Consider the following 13,150-nt stretch of genomic DNA (forward strand, 5'->3'; position numbering starts at 1 on the left):
TTTTAAATTACTCTATACTATGACTTGTGTTCTTTTAACTGTATATACTAAATTCTCTATTTATAGAGGGTCATAAATGTTCAGTAACAGAAAAACATCTGTCAGTAACATTCTACACACCAATCTGCAATACAATCTTTTGATTGTATTGTCTTAGAATGTTTAAAGTATTCTTTCATTGTTGATTTTCATTAAAAAATGTTAAATGTACTTTGAACTGGGATTAGATGGAAGCTTTCAACAGTATCTGAACTATCTCTAAACACAATTCTGTCATTTTTCCTTTGTACATATAAAGCAGAATTCCAGTACTGATAGTTGCATAATTAATGCTTATATGTATGAGTTCAATCCCTGTGGTCAATATCAGGAAAGGCGAGAACTGACTCATGTAAGTTATTCTTTGCCCTCCAAACATATCCTTTTGCTTTTTTATGTACCCAGATACAAAATGTAAAGGGATAAAAATATTATAAAAATAAAAATGCAATTTTTGAAGCAGGGATAAGGGTATCCTGATGGCTAGGAGTACCTAGTCTTCTTGCAGGGTATCAGAGTTGGTTTCCTAGCATCCACGTCAGGAGGACCAAAACTTCATCTAACATAGATATCCAGTTGAAAGGGATCTGATGCTCTTTGAGTACCCAACAAATGTAGGACACACACACACACACACACATACACATACACACACACACAACCATATGCATACACAGATATACATATATAAGAGCTTTAAAAATATGCTATCAACTGTGAAAAATCTTTATGATTTTTCACATAAAGCATTATCAAATATTTGATTGAAATTTAATATTTTATGGAAAAGTAAATATTTCATCTATTACACCATTAAACAAATTTGATTTCCTTTTATTCATAAAATTATGTTTATACATCTTCTGATTGTTTTAACTTTCATTATCAGTAAATGTTTGATTTGTATAAGTATTTTATATCCCTTCATTTGAAAATTTACACACAATTTCTCAAATGTGGAGGGATCTTACTGATATGATTTCAGCAACACTCATTAGAATGCAGTGAGCTAGCAATTTACTATTTTAAATAAAATATAAATATACTATTAAGAAGTCATGGTCTTTTCTATTATTTTTGCACATGATATTCACAGATATCTCCTTATATTCCTAACACAAACTTTGTTTGTAAATGTTACAAATTGGAAATAATCAAAAATGTACTTCAATAAGTGAATAGATAAACAAACTCTGATCTGTCCTCACAATGGATTGTATTCACCAGTAAAATTTTAATGAGCTCTGAAGAACAAGTGACATGTGTCTTAAATGCAATTGATAAGTGAAAAGAGACAATCTCAGCAGGCCACAGGTTATTTGAATCCAAATTATCAATATTCTGTTAAAGGTAAGGGAACAGATAACCGTGTTTTTCAACATGTCATGGGAAAGGAAAGTTGGATAGATGAAACAGAGACATGATTTAGACACACAAAATACTCCTTGATAGTATCATGATAGTCAATGGCTTGACTGTACATATTGAGATTCATAAAACTTTGAAACCTTAATATGTGTACCGTAAAATAAAGTTCTGAATATACCAGTAGTGGTAAAACTGGATGGCAAACATAATTAAAATAACCCTTATTTACAAATGTGTATATCACTCACACTTGAGAATGTGACAGGGTTTTGCTGACTTGTGCATATTGAGAAGTGAAATTAGACTTTCTGATTAAAAGCAAAAATAAGTGCAAAATATTTATAAAAACAACCAAGTAAACAGTAGTCTAAAAATCTTTCCTATACATCATTGTTGCGAAGTTAGTACGGATTTTTCTTGCCTGCAGGCACAAGGTTGGATGTACCCACAGCATCATTGCTGTAAGCATGGAGGTCAGGTTTCCCACTCTTGAAATTAGGAGTTGTGGTCGAGAAAGAAAATGGTTCATATGGCAACTGAATGATTGTAAGCATCATCATCAACATCCATTTCTAGCAATATAGAAAGAAATGTTTACATGGAAAAATATTTATTGATGTGTGTATCATGGGAGTATTACACATCCATATGTCCTTTATTTCTCCATTGAAGAGATCTAAATAAATAGCACCATATAATCCGTGAGTATATTTTGTTTTTCATCAGTGTTATCAGAAAATGATAGCACATTGGGAAAGGCTGATTATAAAACAAAAGAAGGAAAAAGGCCATTAATATGAAAATAATAAATTATCTCCTCTCTCTCAACAAGCAAGCAAGGAAGCAAAGGACAACAGCAACAAAATCACAGATGGGTTTATGTCCAAAAGACCCAGGAGCTAATCAAAAACTTTCAATATATGAAGTGATAAAACTTGAGAAAGAAAGAAATAGAATATCTATGGGTTATAATTAGAAGTATAAAATAAGCATCATGAGTCTATCTCATGCCAACAAGTGATCAATAAGTATATAAATGTCATAAGACAAATCTGCTCAGAAAATCATCAAAGTGTTTACTTACATACTCTGCCATTAAGAAGCGTCAGTGTTATAAACTTCTGAATTTTGTTATTTAGTCATGTATGCTAACTTCCTTTCAAAAGAACAATATGGAAAGAAAAAATCATGGCCTTAGCAGCAGAGAGGTTTGAAAAGTCCTGCCCTTGCCATGCAATCAAACATTCACATTAATAATGGTAGTCTGTGTTGATAGATGGTTTTTGATAGGATGGGATTTTACTTGTGGGGTACCATCTTCAAAAATCAAAATATTCTACTGTAGTCATAAGAAAAGTATTAGACAATAGCAAAAATAATAGCATATGATTACGGATGGCACCTTCTACAACATGACTCTATTCCTAAAAAATAATAGCAAATTTGTATACATATAAATAAGTAATCAAAATGATTTATTATCAAATTTCTCAATTAGGACAAACAACATTTTATAACGCAGTAAGGTCTGGAGAATACTACTATGAAGTATATCAGCATTCCTGTTACCTCCATAATAAATGTTCCTGAAATCCAAAATCATAATATTTGAATACTATTTAATTTTGTTACAGGGATATGCAATAGCAGTGAAATTATTCCATTTTTAATTTTGATGTATACCATTGAAATCTCAATATTTCAGGATTACTAGTCAAATTTAATTGTAAACATACATAAATGAGGACTTGTTCCAACTTTTAACTTTAAAATAAGTACTACCCATATTCATTAACTAGGAAAACACATACATGTATGTGGGTATGTTGAACCATGTGCAAAGGAGACATGAAATTCATCATCCATATTTTACATAAATAACTAATACATGATTAGACAGATAGATACACTGTCTAGCTATGTGTTTCTATCAATTGTAAAAAATTATAGATAAAACAATTGTATAAAACACATACATGATGCATGCTTAAATTTTCCTCATCACTTGGTGCAGTACCTGACTGATAAGACTGTTTAAATTAGTATTTGCTGACTAGTTCTTAATGCTTTGTGATCTTTATATTAGATGGACATTTGATTTTATTTGTGTTAATGTATAATATTATTTATATAATTATTACATGTTTAAAAGATAACAATTAAGTCCGTTCTAGTTAGAACTGGCAAGTATGCTGAAAAGATTTCAGAAATTTCTGTTCCAATAAATACTTCCAATGGTATGGAAGTGTAAGGAGTTAAACTGTAAAATCTATCTAGCTTGTGTAAGGACAAGATACACACACACATGCACACACACACGAGCACGCACACGCACACTCGCAGATGCACACGTGCACACAGGCAAACATGCACACAAATACACATACTGAAGTGTCTGTACTTTATGTGCATCTTTGTTTTACAGGACTTTCAGTTAACAGTTTTGCACATTAAATCTGCTGATGACTGGGAAACTTATTTGAACATCATCTTTATATACAGGTTACATTTATTTTCTGGAATGGTTGACAAGAAAAAAAAATCTTCCTCAGGGGTATTAAATAGAGGGAGTGTTAAGATTTCTTCCCCTGTATTGGCAAAAGTTGTTTTCGTAATCGCTTGCATAGAAGGGAATGGAAGAGTGAGTCTCTTTTCAGCATCCACAGTGAAATCCACTGAAGTATTTGTTGTAATGATTGACAGCTTGATTATATGATCTCTTAAGTAGCCATGATTACACTGTGAATCCTCATATTTAAAATCTTTCAAGTGTTTTATGCTGCTGATAGCCTTCAAATTAGTGAGCACTTACCCCAGTAAGCCTCTAGAAGAAATTTATAAGTTTGAAAGACTCTCCAATATTTTTCCAGAATGTATCTAATCACAGTAAGTTAGTTTTTGCTATATTTAACTACAGTTTCTTCAGGAAATAATATTTCTGTGACGTTTTATTGTACCTTCTAATGGCAAAAGGCATAAAATACAATATATTCCAACATTTCTGATGTGACAAAGTACGGCATATACTCACTAGGGACCACTAAAACACATTTTTTTTAATTTATTTTTTTATTAGGTAGTTTCCTCGTTTACATATTCAATGCTATCCCAAAAGTCCCCCATACCCACCCCCCCATCCCCTACCCACCCACTCCCCCTTTTTATCCCTGGGGTTCCCCTGTACTGGGGCATATAAAGGTTGCAAGTCCAATGGGCCTCTCTTTGCAGTGATGGCCGACTAGGCCATCTTTTGATACATATGCAGCTAGAGACAAGAGCTCCGGGGTACTGGTTAGTTCATATTGTTGTTCCACCTATAGGGTTGCAGTTCCCTTTAGCTCCTTGGGTAATTTCTCTAGCTCCTCCATTGGGGGCTGTGTGATCCATCCAATAGCTGACTGTGATCATCCACTTCTGTGTTTGCTAGGCCCCGGCATATTCTCACAAGAGACAGCTATATCTGGGTCCTTTCAGCAAAATCTTGCTAGTGTATGCAATGGTGTCAGCGTTTGGAAGCTGATTATGGGATGGATCCCTGCATATGGCAATCACTAGATGGTCCACCCTTTCATCACTGCTCCAAATTTTGTATCTGTAACTTCTTCCATGCCACTAAAACACATTTAAAAACCTGAATACAAGCCGGGCGTGGTGACGCACGCCTTTAATCCCAGCACTCAGGAGGCAGAGGGAGGTGGATTTTTGAGTTCGAGGCCAGCCTGGTCTACAAAGTGAGTTCCAGGACAGCCAGGGCTATACAGAGAAACCTTGTCTTGAAAACAAAACAAAACAAAACAAAACAAAACAAAACAAAACAAAACAAAACAAAACAAAAAGACCTGAATACAGGCTCATATTTATATGTTACATGATTATCCCAAGTCAACATTAGATACATAAAATGAGGGAAGGAAGATATTTAATAAGACTAAGTATGAATACATTAAATAACCACAACAGATGCTTTATTAAAATTTTAAGAATTTTGTCTCTCAGAATGCCTTATTGTACTATGCACAGTCTTGTTCTTGTGTGATTATGTGGGGTGATTCAGTTCTTACATAATAATAAGAGATAATGTCAATGGTCTTAGAATTGTCATTGTCTTACCATAGTACCATGAAAAATGCTCCATCAACTAAAATATTTATTAAATGACTAGACCATGTGTAGCATATACTGCATGGATACATTGGCAAATGGTTTGTGTTTTCAGTAGCACAAAACAATGTAAAGTCACAACATGTCTTCACAGGTTCAGAATGGAACACAATTTACAACTTCTGAATTGGTTAATAAAAGAATTTTCATTTTCTATTTTCAGTGCAGATCTCATAAAACTTAATACACATATTTGTCATACTTCTGTCATATTCCACTTAATAGCCTCTTATTTTTTGACTGCAGGTAATTGAACCAAAATAGTGTAAACACAATAGTATAATTCCTGTAACAGATATTCTTGTATTACAATATATTATATTTTTATTATTATCACAATTGTGATTTAATTATTAAAACTTATTTTATGAATATTTTGTAATAATAATACTCAAAAGCAGACTCATGTTGTATAAATTTTTGTATACACATGTATACCTTTGTATAAAGGTATATTCACACTTAAAATTGTAAGAGTTTTACTTTAATGGAAGAACAACTGCTTATATAGACACATTTATATGTGTTTCTGTGTGTGAATGGTTTGTGTATCTACTTTTATGTATTTGTAATTATAATTATGGCCTATAGACTTTTCCAGAAATATTTATGATAGTTTCAGTTGTATAGAAAACAAACTTGCCTTGGAAACAAATGATTTCCTGGACTGAAGATAAACTTAAGTCATTCTAGCACCACTGAAAGTTCAGAAAGGGAGAGCAGTGACTCAGCTTTTCTACAAAAGTGAATTTTATGTAATTGTGCTTAGATTATGTGGCTAATCTTGTTTTTCTCCTTTTTCTTGTTTCCTTGAGTTTTCACATTGTGTTTTCCTGTTAATCTTATCATTGGTTCTTCTTTGGCATTATAATTTTCCTGTTCTGCCATAATTGTTAGATAGACCTCCTTTAATGCTTTTATTTTGAGCAAGGATAATTTAGAATAAGACAAAATATAACTTTTTATAATAGTTTTATCTAATACACCAAATATTTTTATCATTAAGTAACAGTTTAATCATGTTTTATTTTGAAAGAAATTCCATCCATGTCTAAGTTTATTTTCGTGTACTAAATTATTCTTCATCTGAAGGCATTCTATAGATTTCAAAATGGCAAACAGCAGATTAGGAAAAGATCTTTACGAATCCTACATACAATAGAGGTCTAGTATTCAATATATACAAGAAACTCAAGAAGTTAGACTCCAGAGAAACAAATAACCCTATTAAAAATAGGGTAAAGAGCTAAACAAAGAATTCTCAATGGATGAATACCGAATGAGAAGCAACCAAAAAATGTTCAACATCCTTAGTTACCAGGGAAATGCAATCAAAACAACCCTGAGATTCCACTTCACACCAATAAGAATGGCTAAGATCACAAACTCAGGTGACAGCAGATGCTGGCGAGGATGTGGAAAAGAAGGAACACTCACCCATTTTTGGAGGGATTACAAGCTGCTCTTGAAATAAGTCTGATGGTTCCTCAGAAAATTGAACATAAAGCTACCTGAAGACCCAGCTATACGACTCCTGGATATATACCCAAAAGACGCTCCAACATATAAGAAGGACACATGTTTCACTATGTTCATAGTAGCCTTATTTATAATAGTCAGAAGCTGGAAAGGGCCCAGATGTCCTTCAACAGAGGAATGGATACAGAAAATGTGGAACATTTACACAATGGAGAACTACTCAGCTATTAAAAACAATGACTTCATGAAATTCTTAGGCCAATACTTGGAACTAGAAAATAACACCCGGAATGAGGTAACCCAGTCACAAAAGAACACACATGGCATGTATTCATTGATAAATGGGTATTAGCCTTAAAGCTCAGAATACCAAAGATATAATTTCACAGACCACAAGAAGCTCAAGAAGATGGAAGACCAAAATGTGGTTACTTCAGTCCTTCTCAGAAGAGAGTACAAAATACTCACAGGAGGAAATTAGAAAACAAGGTGTAAAGCTGAAACTGAAGGTAAGACCATCCAGAGACTGCCTCACCTGGGGATCCATCCTGTATACAGTCAAGAAAATCAGAAGTTCTTGCTTACAGGAGATTGATATAGCTGTCTCCTGAGAGGCTCTTTCACAACCTGGTACATACAGAGGCAGATGCTCACAACCAACCATTAGACTGAGAATGGGGTCCCCAGTAGAGGATTTAGAGAAAGGACTGAAGGACGTTAAGGGGTTTAAACCCATAGGAAGAACAATAATCAACAAACCAGACCCCTCCAGAATTCACAGGAATTAAACCCCCAAACAACAAGTATACATACGGGATCCCATGGCTCCAACGGCATATGTAGCAGAGAATAGCATTGCCAGACATCAATGAGAGGAGAGGCTCTTATTCCTGCCCAGTTTGGGAAAATTCCAGGTCAGGGAGGCGGGAGTGGGTGGACAGGTCGGTGGGTGTGTGTGTACTCTCATAAAGCAGAGGCAGGGAAGATGGGATAGGCTGTTGTTTTTCGGTTTTTGTTGCTGTTGTTGTTGTTGCTGCTGCTGCTGCTTCTGCTGCTATTGTTGTTTTGAGAAACCAGGAAAAAGAAGAACATTTGAAATGTAAATAAATAAAATATACAATAAAAGTAGATTGCCAATATATATGTACCACGTTTCTGCATTATTTTTGCAATATGTGCTTCACATTTACATTGCACTTTCATTTACTTATTAATCATACAAGTTGCATATTTTTTGCCTAGCTTTACACTTTTCTCCTCTTAATGTTTCACACTTTATGACTATTACCTGTTCAGTACTTTTTTCTCTCCAAAACACTAAAATTTGTAAGGGCAGGAGCTATCCATGTCTCCTTCAATATGTGTTCTGACTGGTAAGTACAGGAACTTGAACAGAGGTGTGAGATGAATATGTATAAAGAATAAGTGAATTACTTATGCTGAGTTATAACAGATTGGGAGATCTGAAACTTTCAGTTGGTCAGAATAATTAAAGTACAAAATTTGTAAAAGAGGTTAAGCAAAGGGATAAATATGCTAATAAATTTCAAAACCTAAGGAGAAAAGATCAATACCCAAACTCTTATGAGTCTAGAATTGACTTGAATCTGAGCCCTTATTGCTTCCCATGATAATGTGAATAAATAGAATATTTGTGTGATAAAAAATAATTATGCAAGGTGCAATGTCAAACCATGCAGGGAAAATCTTTTGTATATATTCACAATTCATTCAAGTATTTTGTACTTTGTCTTTAACATGAGAGTCACATTCTAACATCTGATTCTCATTAAGACATCTTCTATTTCCCTAGCCCATTTCTTGTAATATAAGACTCTTTATCTATATAGGAACCTCTGTCATGTGCCTTGTTGCAAGGTTTGGGGTTTTTCTCTGCCACCACCACATATAAAGTAACTCCAGAGAAAAGTAAATTATGATCTGAGAATTCACTGTTCTGTCTCTTGCATTCTTGTCTCTTCTACACTTTACTGGGGCAACACTTCATGTAACCCTTCTAGTCACCCTTTACATTATTTTCACAGAAATGTTTCTCTGAGTTCTATGAGTTGCTTTTAGGAGATGAATCAAACCAAAAAGAGAGATATATGAAGTTTATTTCCTGAGAGTTGATCAGAAGCACAGATATGACTTACTGAGACTTATGCATGGCTTAACAGGGGGCAATTGTTGAGGGCTTGAGTGTTCAGTGTAGGTGTGATGACAATTTCACTTAGATATTATCAGACCTCCATCAGAAGGGAGATACCCATGCACTGTGTGCCAAAAAGCTGATTCTTATTTGTTAGCAACAGAGGATGATAGAACTCCACAAAGCTGGTTTTCAGTGTATATTATATTCACAACATTCAGTACAAGAGGCAGAGGCTGAATCATTTCTTGTTTGTTTGATTGGCAGGTTAGTTGGTTGGTTTTGTGTGTTTGTTTGTTTGGTTTATTATTATTATTATTATTATCATCATTATTTTATAAAATTACATGAAGTTTGTTGTTCAGTACTGATTCTTATATTTGAACTAAGGCAGACCTATGCACATTTGTATGTGGAATATGTGTGCGTGCTTGTGTACATCTGCATGTGTGCATTTGTTCATGTGTATGTGTGTTATCTGAAATGGAGGACTTTATGAGTAGGACTGTCTGACATCCACCAGTTCCTCAGTAAGTCTTGGAATCCTAATTATAACAATGCATGAAGTTAAGGAAGTATAGATACACACAGAGAGCAGGAACTGACATGCAAACCAACAGAGCAGTAAAAGCTATGATCATGTATTCATAATATTATATTTAAGACACACAAACTACATGGAGGTTGCAAGACCAGCAAGTGACTCATTTCAGAGTCTAAAAACAAAAGCCTGGGTTTTAGCTCTGTGACATTTCATGTATTTTTGAGGAGACCAGGTAGTCTTTTGGAAGAGTTTGAAATAGAAGAGATCAAGTCAGAGGGTTCAAGGATACCACAAGAAAATCTACAGAGTCAACTCACATGGAACTACTGCAGCTCACAGAGAGCCTATGCTACCAACTAGGGAGCTAGCAGGAGTTGGATCTCGACATTACACATTTTTTTGTAACATTTAAACGGCTTGGTATTCATGTGGGTGCCCTAACAAGAGGAGCAGGGACTGTCTCAGGCTCTGTGGCTTGCCATTGGATCCTCTTCCCCCCTACTTTGACTACCTGGTTGGGCCTCACTGGGAAAGGATGTGCCTAGATCTGCTTGGACTTGATAATCCAGGATGTGGAGGTACCTGAGGAGAAAGGGAAGGAGCAAGAGGGAAAGATTTGTAAGGGTCTGGGGAAAGAGAAGGGAATGGGATATGATCGAGATGTAAAGTGAATTTATAAGAGAGAGAGAGAGAGAGAGAGAGAGAGAGAGAGAGAGAGAGAGAGAGAGAGAGAGAGAGAGAGAGGGGCAGACAGAGAGAGAGGGAACGAAAGTCTGACTTTCCTTTTTTTTATTAGATACTTTATTTATTTACATTTCAAATGTTATCTATCCCCTTTCCTAATTTCTCCTCTGAAAACCCCCTATCCCTTACCTGCTCCTCCTGCTCACCAACCCATGCACTCCCACTTCCTTGCCTTGGCAGTCCCCTATACTGGGGCATATGACCTTCACAGGACCAAGGCCCTCTCCTCTCATTGATGACCCACTAGATCATCCTCTGTTACATATGCTGCTAGAGCCATGAATGCCACCATGTGTTTTTTGAACACACATGATATGCACTCAATGATAAGTGAATATTAGCCCAGAAACTCAGAATACCCAAGGTACAATTCACAATACACTTGAAATTCAAGAAGGAAGACCAAAGTTTGGATGCTTCCGTTCTTCTTAGAAGAGGGGAACAAAATAACCATGTAAGGAGTTACAGAGACAAAGTGTGGAGCAGAGACTGAAGGAATGACCATCCAGAGATTGCCCCACCTGGGGATCCATCCCATAAACAACCACCAAAACCAGACACTATTATGGATGCCAACAAGAGCTTGCTGACAGTAGTCTGATATAGCTGTCTCTTGAGAAGCTATGCCATACCTGACAAATACAGAAGTGGATGCTTACAGCCATCCATTGAATGGAGCACAGGATCCCCAATGAAGGAGGTAGAGAAAGTATTCAAGGAGCTGAAGGGGTTTGCAGCCCCATAGGAGAAACAACAATATGAACTAACCAGTATTTCCAGAGCTCCCTGGGACTAAACCCCCGACCAAAGAAAGTCTGACTTTTCAATCACATGCATAGATTAAGGTCTTATCACAAACATATTTTTGCTAGTGGTCAGAATCAAGTCCAGTGTCCACATAATACTGGATAATACGGGATTTCTGAATGAAGTTCTTAACTAAAGTTAGATCTTATATTGTTTAGAAGATGGAAAGATGGCTGTATGTTTCTATTCATAATATAGTCATATAATCTGGGAACTGCAGGGATCTTAAACATACCACAATGACGAACACTAGCTGTCAGAACAGAAAACTGATTGACAAGGTCAAACTTGGAGTTTGAGGATGGAAAACTCTGCCTCTTGATTTGTGTGCTATTCATATCTCTCCCATACAGCTGCCACTCCCACTTCTCAGCTGCCACTCCCACTTCTAACACCCACATCATTTCCACAATTTCTTCTCATGGAGCTTCTTACATGTTAGTTTTTTCTTCCAATCTTAGTCCTTGCACACATGCCTTCTCCCCAAAGAGTAAAACTTTTCTAAAGTAAACTCCCATTACTTCTCAAGTAGGAAGGCTTTAGGAATTTCATTTCTTTTCTAAGAATTTCAGGCCAATTAGTTAAAATCCTGTAAAATACACATTTAGTGCTCTAGGTATTAATTGTATGTGGACCACCATTCTGTTGTTCACCAAAAAATAAAATAAAATAAAATAATAAAATAAAATAAAACTATAGTGTTTATTCACAGTGTTGTAGAAGAAAACCAGAGTCAACCAAAGGTGATAAATCTATTGATTATTAGGAGATATTGAAGGATGGTGTTTTGAAATACAACCCAATGATATCACAAGATCTCTTAGATGACAGTCATATTAAGAACTTGGTAATATATATAAGAAGAAAATGCAAGGAATGAGATGAGAAAATGCTAGTGTGTTGGGAAATCATTCAAAGTTGGTAAAAATTTCCTGGAAATTAATATTTAGGGCATTTTCTAAAAGAATGAATTCATGTTGGTATCAGTTTGATTTCTCTGAATATTCATGCATATTCAGGGAGCACCAGTTGAACATAGTGGGAGAGAGAGAAGACAAACAGGACAGGAAGGTAGGAGAAAAAAGTGAGATTTTCAGAAAAGTGACATTTTCAGAAAAAATTGACAGAAGGGAATGAGGTTGATAGTTACAAATGTCACTGTCATGTATGAACATTAAGTAAAATATCTTGCAAAGAGGCATTCAAAATTTCCATGACTCATGTTTAGAACAATTTAAATATGTAGTATCATATGGACATGAAACATTTATTAAAAACAATCACATGTAGACTAGGCTGTCCCAAACACACCTCTGTAGGCCAGGATGAGTTTGAATTCCTGGACCTTTTCTCTTTACTTTCAAGTAGTGGAGTCATATACATACAGAGATGATTTATACACTTCTAGAAAGAGACACCAAGAGTTAGTGTGTGCTAAAAACTGAAACAAGTCTCTTGCCTAGAGAAGATCTTTTCATTTTTAGCAGCTTAAAGAATTTTCCTTTTTTGAACTTCATGTTTTCTTTTCCATTTCTAGCCTCCTTTTTCTGCATTCTGCAGGCTAATGAGTTGTTTGTAGACTTTATACATTCCCCATCCTTCATGCTCTCAGTGTTTGTACAGTAGCTATTTTCATGCATTTGATTTACAGTACAAGCATACCATAGCCTCGTATCAGGTTTGAGTCCCTCCTCTATCTGAAACATCAGATTGAAAGCTACATCCACATACTTTTCTCACTGATAACTATTTTAAAACTCTCTGATGTATTTTATCATGGTAATTTGTATATCACATTTCCTTTGGTCACTTTCAGTCATGGTGGAATGGTGGATCCCCTACTGAATTGATGCAAC

The sequence above is a fragment of the Mus caroli genome, unplaced genomic scaffold, assembly GCF_978045245.1.
Source record: "Mus caroli unplaced genomic scaffold, Mus_caroli_1 scaffold_3, whole genome shotgun sequence".
NCBI classification, from domain to species: Eukaryota; Metazoa; Chordata; class Mammalia; order Rodentia; family Muridae; genus Mus; species Mus caroli.